Source organism: Dermochelys coriacea, chromosome 21 (genome assembly GCF_009764565.3).
Source record: "Dermochelys coriacea isolate rDerCor1 chromosome 21, rDerCor1.pri.v4, whole genome shotgun sequence".
In the NCBI taxonomy this organism is placed as follows: Eukaryota; Metazoa; Chordata; order Testudines; family Dermochelyidae; genus Dermochelys; species Dermochelys coriacea.
The window spans coordinates 4,277,698-4,291,453 of NC_050088.1; the positions used below are offsets into that span (position 1 = coordinate 4,277,698).

A 13,756-nucleotide genomic window follows, 5' to 3' on the forward strand; every position below is an offset into this window, starting at 1 on the left:
TGGTCCTGGTGACTTTGCTGAGCCATTTGGATTTTACCCAGTAGAGGGCAGTCACACACATACACACCAGCTAGTTCATTACAGTTTGCTGCTAGAGCAATGAGAGAGAAGGGAATACACCAGACAAAGATTTTGCTTCTTCCCTACTCACTTGCCTCTCTCATAACCTTATTTGTCTTTTCACCTATTTAACATTTTCATAAAGACATGGCAGAGTAAATGCTCTTAAAATATCTCTGTAAACATTCTTAGTATTTTGCAAAATTCATCAATACTTCCCCCTGTCTCAGTAACGCTTCCTGTTCTTGAGCTATTTTTAGGTGCCTGATGAGATTGGTTAAAAATGGCATATTATCTGAGCCTTCAATTTTTGATATCCCAACTCAGCACAGAAATTCTTGGCAATTGTGGGTTTTTTGACAGTAACAAGGCATTCTGTAACTAAGGATTCAGAGTAGCAGCTGTGTTAGTCTGATTCGCAAAAAGAAAAGGAGTACTTGTGGCACCTTAGAGACTAACAAATTTATTAGAGCATAAGCTTTAATGCATCCGATGAAGTGAGCTGTAGCTCACGAAAGCTTATGCTCTAATAAATTTGTTAGTCTCTAAGGTGCCACAAGTACTCCTTTTCTTTTTGTAACTCAGGAGTCATACATTCTGTTCTCCTGACATTGAACTTAATGAAAACATATTTAGTTTTTTAAAAAAAATCCATGTTAATTTCAGCTCCATTCAGATCACAGTGGGAAGAGACAAATGCTTGCATGTGCCAATATGATAGTGAGAAGGGGCAAAATTGATAAAGAAAAGAAAAATTCTATCAATCTTCCAAGGAGATACTATGAACAACAGAGAGCAAAAAATATGAAAAATTACGTCACAAGGTTCCCTTAAAGAAGAAAAATAGCATAAACTACAGGTTCCCATGGATCTTTCACTCAGCTTCATGTGTATATGTGGACTTGCCTATTTGATATTTCCTTTTACTGTCAGAGGTAATAACTGAGTGGAAGCAATCATTTCTAAATAACTGCCTGCTATTCTCTTATTGTACTGATTAATGCTGAATAATTGTTAGCTCTGAATATTGCATTGGATAGATACGATGCTAGTAGCTAAAAGGTGTCAGCAATTGGCATCGGCGCTAATGAATGAAATCTCCCTAGACGAAGCAGTGCTTGGTTTGCTCAGGAACCTATAGATGGCACTCTTTTCTCTCCCAACAATGTCAAACAGCTGTTTTAAATCCAAATCAGCTGTGGTCCTGGATTCTGTTTTCCATGACCCGGTGCAATGTCCTAGATGGACACATGGAAGAAAAAGTGAGAGATTTGCCTGTTTAAGAAATTGATTGAAAACAAAATCCATGTTACTATCCTTGGGAGGGCAATTGTACAGCAAACACTAATGCCTTTTGCAAAAAGAAAAGGAGTACTTGTGGCACCTTAGAGACTAACAAATTTATTAGAGCATAAGCATAAGCTTTCGTGAGCTACAGCTCACTTCATCGGATGCCTTTTGCTGTTGCATAAATCTGTGAATGCCCAGAAAAATGCTCGAAGAGGAACACACACAGCCAGGTTATCCAGGCTTTTTAGAGAATATGAAATGCTGAGCGTTGGAAGGATTGAAAGGCCTAAGGAAGTACACGGCTCAGAGAGAACCTTGACCCTTGCACACTAAAGCAGGGGAGTTTATCAAAGGGGGAAAAAGAGAGAAATCACACATGCATGTGCTAAAGCAGCTGACCAATCTCTCTCTCGGACTCCCAGCTTTACGGGCTGTTAGAAAATGCTGGTTTGCAAACTACAGCACAGTGCCTGAGCTGTGGCCAAGGAGCACTCAGGGCAGCTCAGGAGAAGGGTATATAGGTGGCTTTGAGCCACTTTGCACCCCTGACCCTGACTGTCCAGGCACTGGCCTGGCTTCCAGGATAAATTAGAGCATCCTCCTTCCCCACCAATGCACCAGCCGGCAGGGGTACTGTAGCCTTCTTCTGGTAAGGGCCAATAGCCAATTACCCCATCCCTGCTTGGAGGAAGGTAGAAACAGGGAAGGAGTGATATCTTTCTGAAGCAGGATTCCTTCCCTGTGCTGTTCCTGGGGTGGCACAGCTACATGCCCACCATTACACAGCCACAATCTAGTCCTGGGAATGGAAGCCCAGCCTCTCATGGCTAATGTTGCTCTAAGGGCTGTAAGAATAACTGTATGGCATACTGGCCATGATCTAAAGGTTTTACAGTGAAGCCACAGTTACATATGTGTCAATTTGAAAATGTCCATGAACTTGTGTCTCCAGCAGCAATCCTCGCTTCACAGAGGAGGTGGCCATTACGGTTTCAATAGATTGCAACACTGCTCTTGTTGTGGCTGATTCCTAGGACCTCTCTGGTCAGGTATGGTGGGCATCAGGAAGTCAGATTGATAGTGCAACAAGGATGGTCTGGTATGAACTAATATTTGCACCCTCGCAATTTAATGTTTTTGTGTATATAAGCATGTGATTGTCAGTTGTGTTTTGTATATGTGTTTGTGTGAATTAGAGATGGGCTCCTTACAATCTTGGGGATTCAGACATTGATTCAAATGCTTAGACCTGATATGGTCCCTCAGTTTTTGTTCCAAAGCAGTGTGTGTCTGGGTGAGTGGGTGTGGGGTGTAGGCACAGGCATATGTGGGGAAGCAGGGGGTGGATTTTATAGTGCAAAAGCAGATGGAGTCCCATTAGAATAACCTTTCTTGCTAAATTTTACCATGAGATGGTGGGAATCTTGAGACAAATGCAAGACTTGTGAGATATCTGCCTTTTGGGGCTGAAATCATGTGAGAACAAGCTGCTAAGATTTTGATGCTATCAGATGGAAATCTGAAACCTGACTCATAGATTTGTAGGACTGGAAGGGACCTTAAGAGGTCATCTAGTCCACTCCCCTGCATTCATGGCAGGACTAAGTATTATTTAGACCATCCTTGACAGGTGTTTGTCTAACCTGCTCTTAAAAATCTCCAATGCCTCCCTAGGCAATTTATTCCAGTGATAACTACCCTGACAGTTAAGAAGTTTTTCCTAATGTCCAGCCTAAACCTCCCTTGCTGCAATTTAAGCCCATTGCTGCTTGTCCTATCCTCAGAGGTTAACGAGAACAATTTACCTCCCTCCTTCTTATAATAACCTTTTATGTCCTTGAAAACTGTTATCATGTCCCCTCTCAGTCTTCTCTTCTCCAGACTAAACAAACCCAATTATGTCAATCTTCCCTCATAAATCATGTTTTCTAGACCTTTAATCATTTTTGTTGCTCTTCTTTGGACTTTCTCCAATTTGTCCACATCTTTCCTGAAAAGTGGCGCCCAGAACTGAACACACTACTCCAGTCGAGGCCTAATCAGTGCGGAACAGAGCAGAAGAATTACTTCTCCTGTCTTGCTTATCACACTCCTGCTAATACAGCCCAGAATGATGTTTGGGTTCTTGCAACTGTGTTACACTGTTGACTCTCCATTTAGCTCGTGATCCACTGTGACCCCCGTATCCCTTTCTACAGTACTCCTTCCTAGGCAGTCATGTCCCATTTTGTATGTATTCAACTGATTGATTGTTCCTTCCTAAGTGGAGTACTTCACATTTGTCCTTATTGAATTTCATCGTATTTACCTCAGACCATTTCTCTAGTTTGTCCAGATGATTTTGAATTTTAATCCTGTCCTCCAAAGTACTTGCAACCCCTCCCAGCTTGGTATTGTCAACAAACTTTATAAGTGTACTCTCTATGTCATTATCTAAATCATTAATGATGATATTGAACAGAACCTGACTCAGAACTGATCCCTGCGGGACCCCAGTAGATGTGCCCTTCCAGCTTGACTGTGAACCACTGATAACTACTCTCTGGGAATGATTTTCCAACCAATTATGCATCTACCTTTATAGTAGCTCCATTTCGGTTGTATTTCCCTAGTTTGTTTTTGAGACGGTCATGAGAGAGAGTGTCAAAAGCTTTACTAAAGTCAAGATATACCACATCTATTGCTCCCCACCCCCCATCTACAGGGCTTGTTGCCCTGTCAAAGAAAGCTATTAGGTTGGTATGACCCAATTTGTTCTTGACAAATCCATGCTGACTGTTACTAATTACCTTATTGTCTTCTAGGTGTCTAAGCAATGTGCAATTATTTGCTCCATTATTTTTCTGGGTACAGAAGTTAAACTGATTGGTTTGTAATTCCCAGTTTGTCCTTATTTCCCTTTTTATAGATGGACACTGTATTTGCCCTTTTCCAGTCCTTTGGAATCTCTCCCGTCTTCCATGACTTTTCAAAAATAATCATTAATGGCTTAGATATCTCCTCAGTCCGCTCCTTAAGTATTCTAGGTTGTATTTCATCAGGCTCTGGTGGCTTGAAGACATTGAACTTGTCTTTTTAACTTGTTCTTTCCCTATTTTAGCCTCTGATCCTACCTCATTTTCACTGACATTGACTATGTTAGGTGTCCAATTGCTACAAATCTTTTTGGTGAAAACTGAAACAAAAAAGTCATTTTAGTACTTCTGCCATTTTTCCATTATTGTGTCCCCCGTTCCCCTTCCTCCCCTGCCCCCCCCCCCCCGCCCCGTTGTTGAGTAATGGGCCTTCCTTGTCCTTGGTCTTCCTCTTGCTTCTAATATATTTGTAGAATGTTTTCTTGTTACCCTTTATGTCTCTAGCTAGTTGAATCTTGTTTTGTGCCTTGGCCTTTCTAATTTTGTCTCTATATACTTGTGCTATTTGTTTATATTCATCCTTTGTAATTTTACCTAGTTTACACTTTTTGTAGGACTCTTTTTTTTTTTTGAGTTTCAGATCATTGAAGATATCCTGGTTAAGCCAGGGTGATCTACTTCCTATCTTTCCTGTGCAGTGGGATAATTGGCTCTTCTGCCCTTAGTAATGTCCCTTTGAAAAAACTGCAACTCTCTTGAATTGTTTTTTCCCTTTAGCTTGCTTCCCATGGGATCTCTCCCTGAGTTTGCTAAAGTCTGCCTTCTTGAAATCCATTATCTTTTTATTGTGTTGTTTTCCCTCCTACCGTTCCTTAGAATCATGAATTCTACCATTTCATGATCACTTTCATCCAAGCTGCCTTCCACTTTTAAATTCTCAAGTTCAAGTTCATCCCAATTTGTCAAAATCAAATCTAGAACAATCTCTCCTCGCCTTGCTTTCTCCACCTTCTGAAATAAAAAATTGTCTCCAATACATTCCAAGAACTTGTTGGATAATCTATAAAAAAAACAAAATGCCCTGCTGTGGTGTTGTTTTTCCAACAGATTTTTGGGTAGTTGAAGTCCCCCATCACCACCAAGTTCTGTGCTTTGGACGATTTTGTTAATTGCTTAAAAAAAGCCTCTTCCACCCCTTCTTCCTCGATTGGTGGTCTGTAGTAGACCCCAACCATGACATCACCCTTATTTTTTGTAACCCCTTCAGCTTCCAACTCAGCCCCAACTTAATTCAGATCTCCATTCAAACACCTGCTTCGTTGCTTTTGAACACATATGCACCAAGTCTGAATCCAGATTTAATCAGAGTTCAAGAGCAGTCAGGTCTGAGGGTCTGATTCAGGCCCAATTCTCCTTGCATGTGCATTTGGTTATGTATGTGACGTACCTCTCTATCCAGTGGATGTGTAAGTAGGGGAAACTCAGGGACACGGCTGTATATAGATAAACATGGTAGAATTTTTTTTTTATAGTTTTGACAGATTATATCAAAGCTTATTTACAGGTTGTTGGGTTTTTTCCATTTTTTATTGATTTAAATTTGGAGGGGGCAGACCTTTATTTAATGACTGTAGACATTAAGATTTAAAAAGCTAAAGCTTTATAACAGATAAAACACAAATGGTTAACATCACATGTCAAAATACACGAAGTAAACAACCTTAAATCAAGCTCTCATAAAAGTGCTCCAGCAGCTTTTTTCTTCATTTGCCTATCTGTAAATTCTGATCATTGTCGATGGAAATATTTTTTCAGCAGGCTGTGTGTTTGGTAAAATTGATGTTTTCCGACATTTACCACTCAAAATCTAATGCCTTCCAAACATTTTCCTTTACCTTCCACACCTTCCACAAGAGGCAAGTTATAAGAACTGGCAATGGGCAAGCTAGCAATTCCTGCCTTTCCCAGTAGGAATGATTGAAGACAGTGGGGGGGGGGGGGAGGCGGGAGAGAGAGAAAGAAAGGAGAGTCTCTTTCCAGCCTCCCTCCCTCTTAGTTATTCTGAGCCAATGGAAGCAGAGACAGCACAGGATTAAGCCGCTGCATCTCATTCCTTTCACTACACTTTATTTCCCTCGCCTGAAGGAACCCAGGCTACACCCCCTACAAAGGCCAGGCAGCCTTATGCAACTCTCACTTGGTCAGACGGAAAGGGAGCTTGGCTTGCTGAGAGACCAAGCGTAAACAACACCTAAGGACTCCTGTTTGAACCAGGTTTAGGGCTGCTATTGCCAGGTGTGATAGAAGGGCATGTTCAAGAGACTCTCTTCCACCTGGCACTGCTCACAAAGCGGGGGAGGAAAGGGGTGTGTGCTTGTGGTTAGTAGTAAAGGACTCCAGTCCTTCCTTGTTTGATTTGCAGCTCTAAGAGCCAAGCTACTGTATAAAGTACACCAGAAAGTGAGATTTGCATACTGGAGAATACCAGGGCTGCAGCGGCAGATGCCTTGGTGAGTTATTGCTCTTCCTCCAGGTCCTGCCCGTTTGGTTCCCAGCAGGGACAGCTCCTTGGCTCTGTGTGATCTGTTTTCTCCATTCACCCTCATTTTGCCTGTAAATTATTTACTGCATGCTTCTAGTGCCAAAAGGGGGCTTCCTGTGATCCCCAGGCACTAGTACCTATAATCATAGAATCATAGAAGGTTAGGGTTGGAAGGGACCTCAGGAGGTCATCTAGTCCAACCCCCTGCTCAAAGCAGGACCAATCCCCAATTTTTGCCCCAGATCCTAAATGGCCCCTTCAAGGATTGAACTCACAACCCTGGGTTTAGCAAGGCCAATGCTCAAACCACTGAGCTATCCCTCCCCCAGCTTCAGGGATGGGAGGACACACAAATCCAAATGAGGATTTCCCCGATAGTTGTTTCAGGTAAGGACATGCTAGTGCCTAAAGCACATATAGCCAGCCACTGGACTGGTCATGCAAATGACATCACTCATCGGCTCACGTTCTGTAGCTGTGACAACCCACGGTGAAACCCAGATCAGTGCTGTTTTGCACGTCATGCCCCAAAATAAACCCTGGCTCCTCCCATGTATCATACAATAGTCTCCTCTGCTACCCTCTTAGGCCGCTCCCTAGCTCAGAAGTCCTGTAATTAGCAGGAGATAGACCCTCCATACCCAAAAACAATTTGCCACTAATAAATAATAAACAAGATGCAGTCCTGCAAAGAGCAGAGAAATGATTGAGATGCTCTGACCCGCCTTGTACTGCTTTCTGTGAAAGGAGAAATTGCATTAGCGGGACGAGCATTTAACCAAAGCTGGTATTTGTAATGGGATTTAGTGCAGTTTGCTGTGAAGGAAAGACACAGTCAATATATCAGGCAGGGACAGAATAATGAAAAAGCAGAGCTTGCTAAGGGCATGATCCTTGCAGGCACTGAGCATCCTCCTGATCTAAACATCTGTGTCCTATATATCCTTGCAGAACATCAAAAATATCCCCAAGACAGGGTCCATGCTGAGTCCGAGTGAAGTCAGTTAAAAAGAAAATCCTTCTATGAATATTAGCAGACATAGTCGGGGGGGAAATTGACCCATTGTAGAGGAGTATTTACAACCCACTGTGCGACTTGGTCCCTGGGGGAGGAGTTAAATTTATAGTCCTTTTACAACCCCCACCTTCCCAAATTGGGAAGCTCCTTTAAACTTTAGTTGCAAGCAGCAGAAATAGGTTTGTAGGTTTGATTCTTCTCCCCTTCCCACCAGCCTCAAAAAAAAAAAAAGACCCAAAAAACAACAAATGCATTCCTAACCCACTCCTGCAAGGGGAAAAAGCAGCCCACGGACTGCGAGGGAGAGCAACTGCACTGGCCCCCTCTTTTCTGGCACGCAACTGAGTCTGTTTTGCTTCTTTCAGAGTAGCAGCCGTGTTAGTCTGTATTCGCAAAAAGAAAAGGAGTACTTGTGGCACCTTAGAGACTAACAAATTTATTAGAGCATAAGCTTTCGTGTGAGCTGTAGCTCACGAAAGCTTATGCTCTAATAAATTTGTTAGTCTCTAAGGTGCCACAAGTACTCCTTTTCTTTTTGTTTTGCTTCTGTACTCCTGCTAGAGGGAACATGGAGAGCTCAGGGAAGAAATTTCTCTTCTCTCTCTCCCAGGTGATTTTAGCTGCAGACATGTGACCTGCCACTAGAGGGCAGCTAGAGAATCGCTACACTAGAGTTAATTTCTTCCCCTTGACTGTGTTCCTGGATTTGTGGGCAGGAGTGAGGATTGATTAAGTATCTCCTTTATTAAAAAGCTTAGGAAGTAGAGCCTGGGAATCCTTTTGGGGTCCGAGTCAGGCTCTAGCTTTCTGCTATCAGTGATGAAGTGTGTTCATTTAAAATATACAAGTGTGTGGTTATAGCTTGAAGCATCAGGCAACCATCTGACCTGGCCCTGCTGAATAAATAGCAGCCTTTGGCAGCTGCTCTTATTTTAGGGGGTGGGGGGAGATGTTCAGGAGCTCTTCACAGAAGAACTAGGAAGCCATGTAGGTAACTGTATTGTCTGTCTGTTTCCCCATGGCAATGAGTGGAGTTGATTGAAAGTTTCAGCTGTTCTTGTATGTATCTTTCCCTTTTGGCTTTGCTTTTCAGTTACTATGAGTGTCTCCCCAGATAAAAAGAAAAGGAGTACTTGTGGCACCTTAGAGACTAACAAATTTATTAGAGCATAAGCTTTCGTGAGCTACAGCTCACTTCATCGGATGCTTGTGATCCTTATCTAAATCAGTCAAAGGACTTATCTAAAGAGTGTCAGTCTCCAACTCTGAGATCACTCCACCCAGGTTCTTCCACATGCTATGCCACGGTAACTCTCCAGAGCATAACACAAGGCAACACTACACCCCATGGCTTAAATCGTTACTGGAATGGCAACCCACCAGTCTGGGTGGGAGGGCAGTACCTAACTCTGATATAGGAGGGAAGTGACACCAGCTAAGGAGAGGAATGTGGACTGTTTCTGTTTTTAACAAAAGCAGATTTAATTTAATTATTTATCCCAGAAGAGCCCCCTCGCTGGACCTAATAGGTGTTTCTGACAAATGTGTTAAAAAGACGCAACGGTGCCATGATGTGTAATAGTACAAAATAACTACCCAAATCGCCCACCCTTCCCCTCTTTCTTCAGCTGCCCTCCACCATCGCCTGGAGGATAACAGGTTGGGTTAATTCAGGCCAAAAGGGGAAGCAGTTTCTAAAGGAAAATGGTCTGAGATTAATCTTCTAGCAGACCCTTCTCTTATAGTAACCTGGGGCCTAGATAGCGTAATCACACCTGTGCTGGTGTATGAGGAGTAAAAGGAGATCTCCCAGGTAGGAGGTTCCAAGACGTGGAGGCCTAGATTTCCAAGTTCTCAGCCCTCACAACTGGAACCAGGCTTTTTAATAGTGCTCAGTTAGTATAGGACTATGAAGGGGGATACAGAACCCCAGGGGTTTCAGGTTTTGGTGCTGTGTGAGTGGGTTGTGGACTATGGAAGCTGGGGTGCTTTAAGTAAGTGTTTGGTCTCCCCATTTGCTGGTTAATAATTCTTTGCATTTACCTGGTTCTTTGTGGACCAAGAATCCCAAAGTGCTTTAAAAGGCTAGTTATTATGCCTTATGTAAATTCTATGAGGTTCCCTCCTTGTGTCATACGTGGGGAAACTGAGGCACAGAAGACCCAATTCTTTGGTGCCTGTTTTCCCCTTTCCTTCACTCCAGCAGCATAAAAATAATAATAAAATGCCCAAGTTCACATAGCAAGTCAATGGCCCAGCTCAGACTAGACCCCAAGAGTCGGGCTTGTCAGCCCCTTTCTATGATTGCTGGACCACATCCCCTCTAATTCCCTAGCTGATAGGCTGCAGAAGAGAGGAAGGTTATAGATACATAACTCTGGGTTGCAGGAGGGTTCAGGAGCTTGGCAACGGGGGATGGAGCCTGGTCCCTGCTCCTGGCCTATATCAACTGAGGGCCGGAGACGCTGACCCGGGCAGGACGGTCTCCTTACCAACTGTGTGGGTGAGTTAAGAAGATAAAATGCAAACGCAGCTGCAGCTCCCCCAAATAACACCTGCCCCCTTATGGGGGAAAGGTCTGAGCGGAAGGCGGAGGTGAACCGGGCAGGTTGCGGGTGTGTGTCCCGGCTTCAGTTCCTGGGGCCTTTGCATGCTCCTTACGAGCTGGCCCAGCCCCTGCGTCCGCCGCGGTTTCTCGGGCGCGGGGATGGAGGTTCCCGGCGGCGCCGGGCTGGCTGGGGCGGGCGGGTCTGGTTCGGCGCCGGGCCGAATTCCCAGCCCGGTTTCTCTTCGCGGCGCCCCCTGCCCGGGGCTCGGCCGGGTAAGGGTTAAGGCCAGGGACGGTATGTTAATGAGCTCCATGGTAATACAGGGAGGCAGGCTTTAGCCGCCAGCCTGCTGCTGCTGATGGGGGATGAGCTTCCAGTGCCAGGCGGGAGCTGGGGAAGGAGCCCGCAGTTCCTGGGAAATTCGGCTCGCAGGGCGCGGGAGCGGGGACAGCAGCTCCCCGCAGCCGGGCGGCGGGGCAGGGCAGGCGGGGAGCCCGGGGTGGCTCATGCCCGGGGAGAGGGCTCGTGGGCAAGGGCGAGGAATCGGGACCGTTTCGGCACGGCCGTAGTTGGGCAGCCTGCGGCACCGGGGTTCAGAGCAAGGACTGCCTGAAGCGGCGGATCCCGGGGAGAGCAGGGAGCCTCCAGGAATACAGGTCGGGAGCTGGGGACTTGCGGTGGATGTACATGCATCGGGGGGCCGGGGGGCTCACCTGTCCCTAACTCCGAGGAGGCGCCGGGGGGAGGCTGTCCGCCCCCCCAGGAGACGGACAGGAGCGGACCTTGAGGTTTGGTAAGTCGTCAAGCCGGGGCTGGCGAAAGCCTTGAACCTTCGCCTGCCCCCCTGTTGTTCTGCATGCATCTCTGGGGTGCAAGCGTCCCCCCCGTGGAGGACCCCAGCCCCTTTCTTGTGGACAGGGCTATGCGTAACGTGTGCCAGCCTGAGGGGCTCCAGCCCCATGTGTTGCTGCGTGGCTGAGGCTGGAAGCCTTAGTGACATGTTTGTCTTTCCAGACAGTGCACTTGGGAACCTGCACCTCTGGAGGGGAGTGTGCGTGGAGGCAGCATCCTGCCCCGCTTCCTCATCCACTGGCAATAAAGAGACATCAAGAGAGCCCTTCGGTTCACCCCACCCCACGCTCCCTTTTAGGTTCTCCGTTATTTTGTCTTAGTTTAGCTATTCTGTGCATGTATTGCATTCCTCCTTGAATCTCAGCGGCTTCTTTTTCCTCCCAGGGGTCATGATCCGGGGGGAGGAAGTGCATCGGGGAGACAAGCAAACAAAACGTTGCCATTGACAAGGAGAGACTCCCCCCGCGCTCCTGAATACCAAAAAGTGTTCCCATGAAAACTCCCAAATGCTGCAAAAATCTCTCGTGGAAGCCGGGTGGGCAGGGGGTTAGAAGTGAATCAGTCTGGGCTTTCACCAGAGGAATCCGAGGTTCTGTGTGTGTTCCTCAATCCCATCAAACCCTGACTTGTTCGCCTGGCCCATGTGTAATGGTAAGGGAGGCTTGTCTCTGTGCACAGGACATCTATGTCCTCTCGACTTCGTGCCCCCGGTGTAACCTAGAATAGCCCAATACCAACCAACCTTATGTGCGAGCCGTGTCCACGCTTTGTGGGGCTGGGGGGACCGGGGTTGAGAGAATAATTCTGTGTTCTGACCAGTGTCATAGGCTAGCATTAAGGGGGGGATTTAGTAAGTGGGCAATTGTGCATGTGTGATCGGTAGTTCAGGGTATTGTCTCCCCGCTGAGAGAGGGTGCAGCGTTAGCAGGGAGGATGCTACAACATCCCATTGCTAAGGGGTTTCCCCCATTATTTGCCTAGCTCTTGACATTTCAGTGGCGAAATGATTCAGTCTGATAGCTCTTAGCTGAGGTCTGGGAGATTAGACTTGGCTCTCCTTCGCTGGACATCCCCATTGATACCCATGCCTCTGAAAGTCCTACTTCTGCAGCTGAAAGCCGGCTGCCTCAAAGAGAATCTGTGCCCTCTTCAGAACAGAGGGGTTTTTCCCCCAAAACACACAGATTTTAGCCCTTTTATAAAATAATTTCCCTCCGCTGCTGTCGTTGGCCAATTTCCCATTCACTCTGCGTGCAATCGTATAGTTAAGAGCGGTTCAGGGAGCCGAACGAAATAGCTTTGATTTTGGAAAAACGGTTCAGCTAAAGAGTAACTAAAATGTACAATTTCTCTTGTGAAATGGCTTGTATAACAAAATACAGCACTTCATTCAACTCTCCTAACCATCTCTGCTGTGCTCGTTGCAAGAAGATAAAGTAACCCAATTTACTCTTCATTGCCTTTATATCTTTATTGGAGGTAATTATTTGTGGAGTTTCCCCCTGGCTTATAACAAGTTTGTGCAGTGGGAACAGGTAACAGATGCTATTTAGAATCCGCACAGAATCCACAAACATGATGGGAACAGCTTCTCCCAGTGCTTTTCATCAGACCCTGTATTATTCGTCCTGTTAACCCTCAACTCTCCCCTGCTCCTCAGCAGAACAACCTGAACTTCCCCCAATGCGGTTAGATACCAGGAGGGAAAAAAACAATAGATTCTGGCCACTGTACTCCTGGGTATATGTTGTGACAGTGGAGAAGAGCTACTCCAACTGCCCTGTGCTCTTTAACTTTCTCCAGCAAATCACATTGGTATGTGACAAACTGGCTTGCAAAGCAGCTAAATGGAAATGACATTGGGAGCCATTTGTGGGGTGTCTCCGGAAGCCATGTAACCCATTGACTGGCCCCTCAGAGCCTCAGCGCTTCCAGGCCAGCTGTGGAAACTCTGTGCAGTTGAAGCCTGGAGCAAGTTGTGCGGGAATGATCCGATGGCTTGGGTGGATTTTAGCACTGGTGTTCTAAATCTTTCCACTGAGCCTGCATGCTGCTTGGGAGATAAGGACTGCAGGGTTTGTGTGGAGGAAAGATTCTAGGGGAAATGCCAGGCCTGCTCTTTGGTGCCAACATGATGCATGCCAAAGGTTGCCAGGTTACTTCTCGAAGTATCTTTGTTCGGGGAGGCCTGGTTTAGAAGGTAAAGGTAAAATCCATCGCAGGCAGGAAAATGCCCACATCCACACACATGCTTCAGTCCAAATGCTGCACTGATCAAGTTGTTTTAATTGGCCCATTGCAGCTTGAACAATAAACATGTAATGGGGGTAGTGGTGGAGAACGTCCCCTTGTCTCATATTTGTTCTAGCGATCCCTTTCTGTGAGGAACAGGAAGCTCTGTGCCCATCCACCCTGATCCCCAAACCTTCCCATTCCAGCCCGGGGGGGCTGCTTTTTTTTTTTTTTGCTTCCTTCTTCTGCCTCTAGCATTGCGGTGTGTGGGGGGGATTGAGAGTGGTGAGCTTGAGCCTGTGGTGCTCCTGAGACGGGCCCTTTCACGTTTCTAAATACTCTTGATTATTCAGCTAAT

The 13,756-nt window shown here is 45.9% G+C and overlaps 1 protein-coding gene across 2 annotated transcripts in view; it reads left to right on the forward strand.

Annotated features, from left to right (window-relative positions):
* Positions 1-10,596: 10,596 nt before the first annotated feature.
* PLXNA2 (plexin A2) overlaps positions 10,597-13,756 on the forward strand; it is a 322,201-nt gene continuing 319,041 nt past the window's right edge. Inside the window, exon 1 of one of the 2 annotated variants that reach the window (XM_038379948.2) lies at positions 10,597-11,107. The gene's annotated coding sequence lies outside the window, so the exon portion shown is untranslated. The remainder of the gene's footprint in view (positions 11,108-13,756) is intronic. The other variant, XM_038379947.2, reaches the window with a different exon arrangement.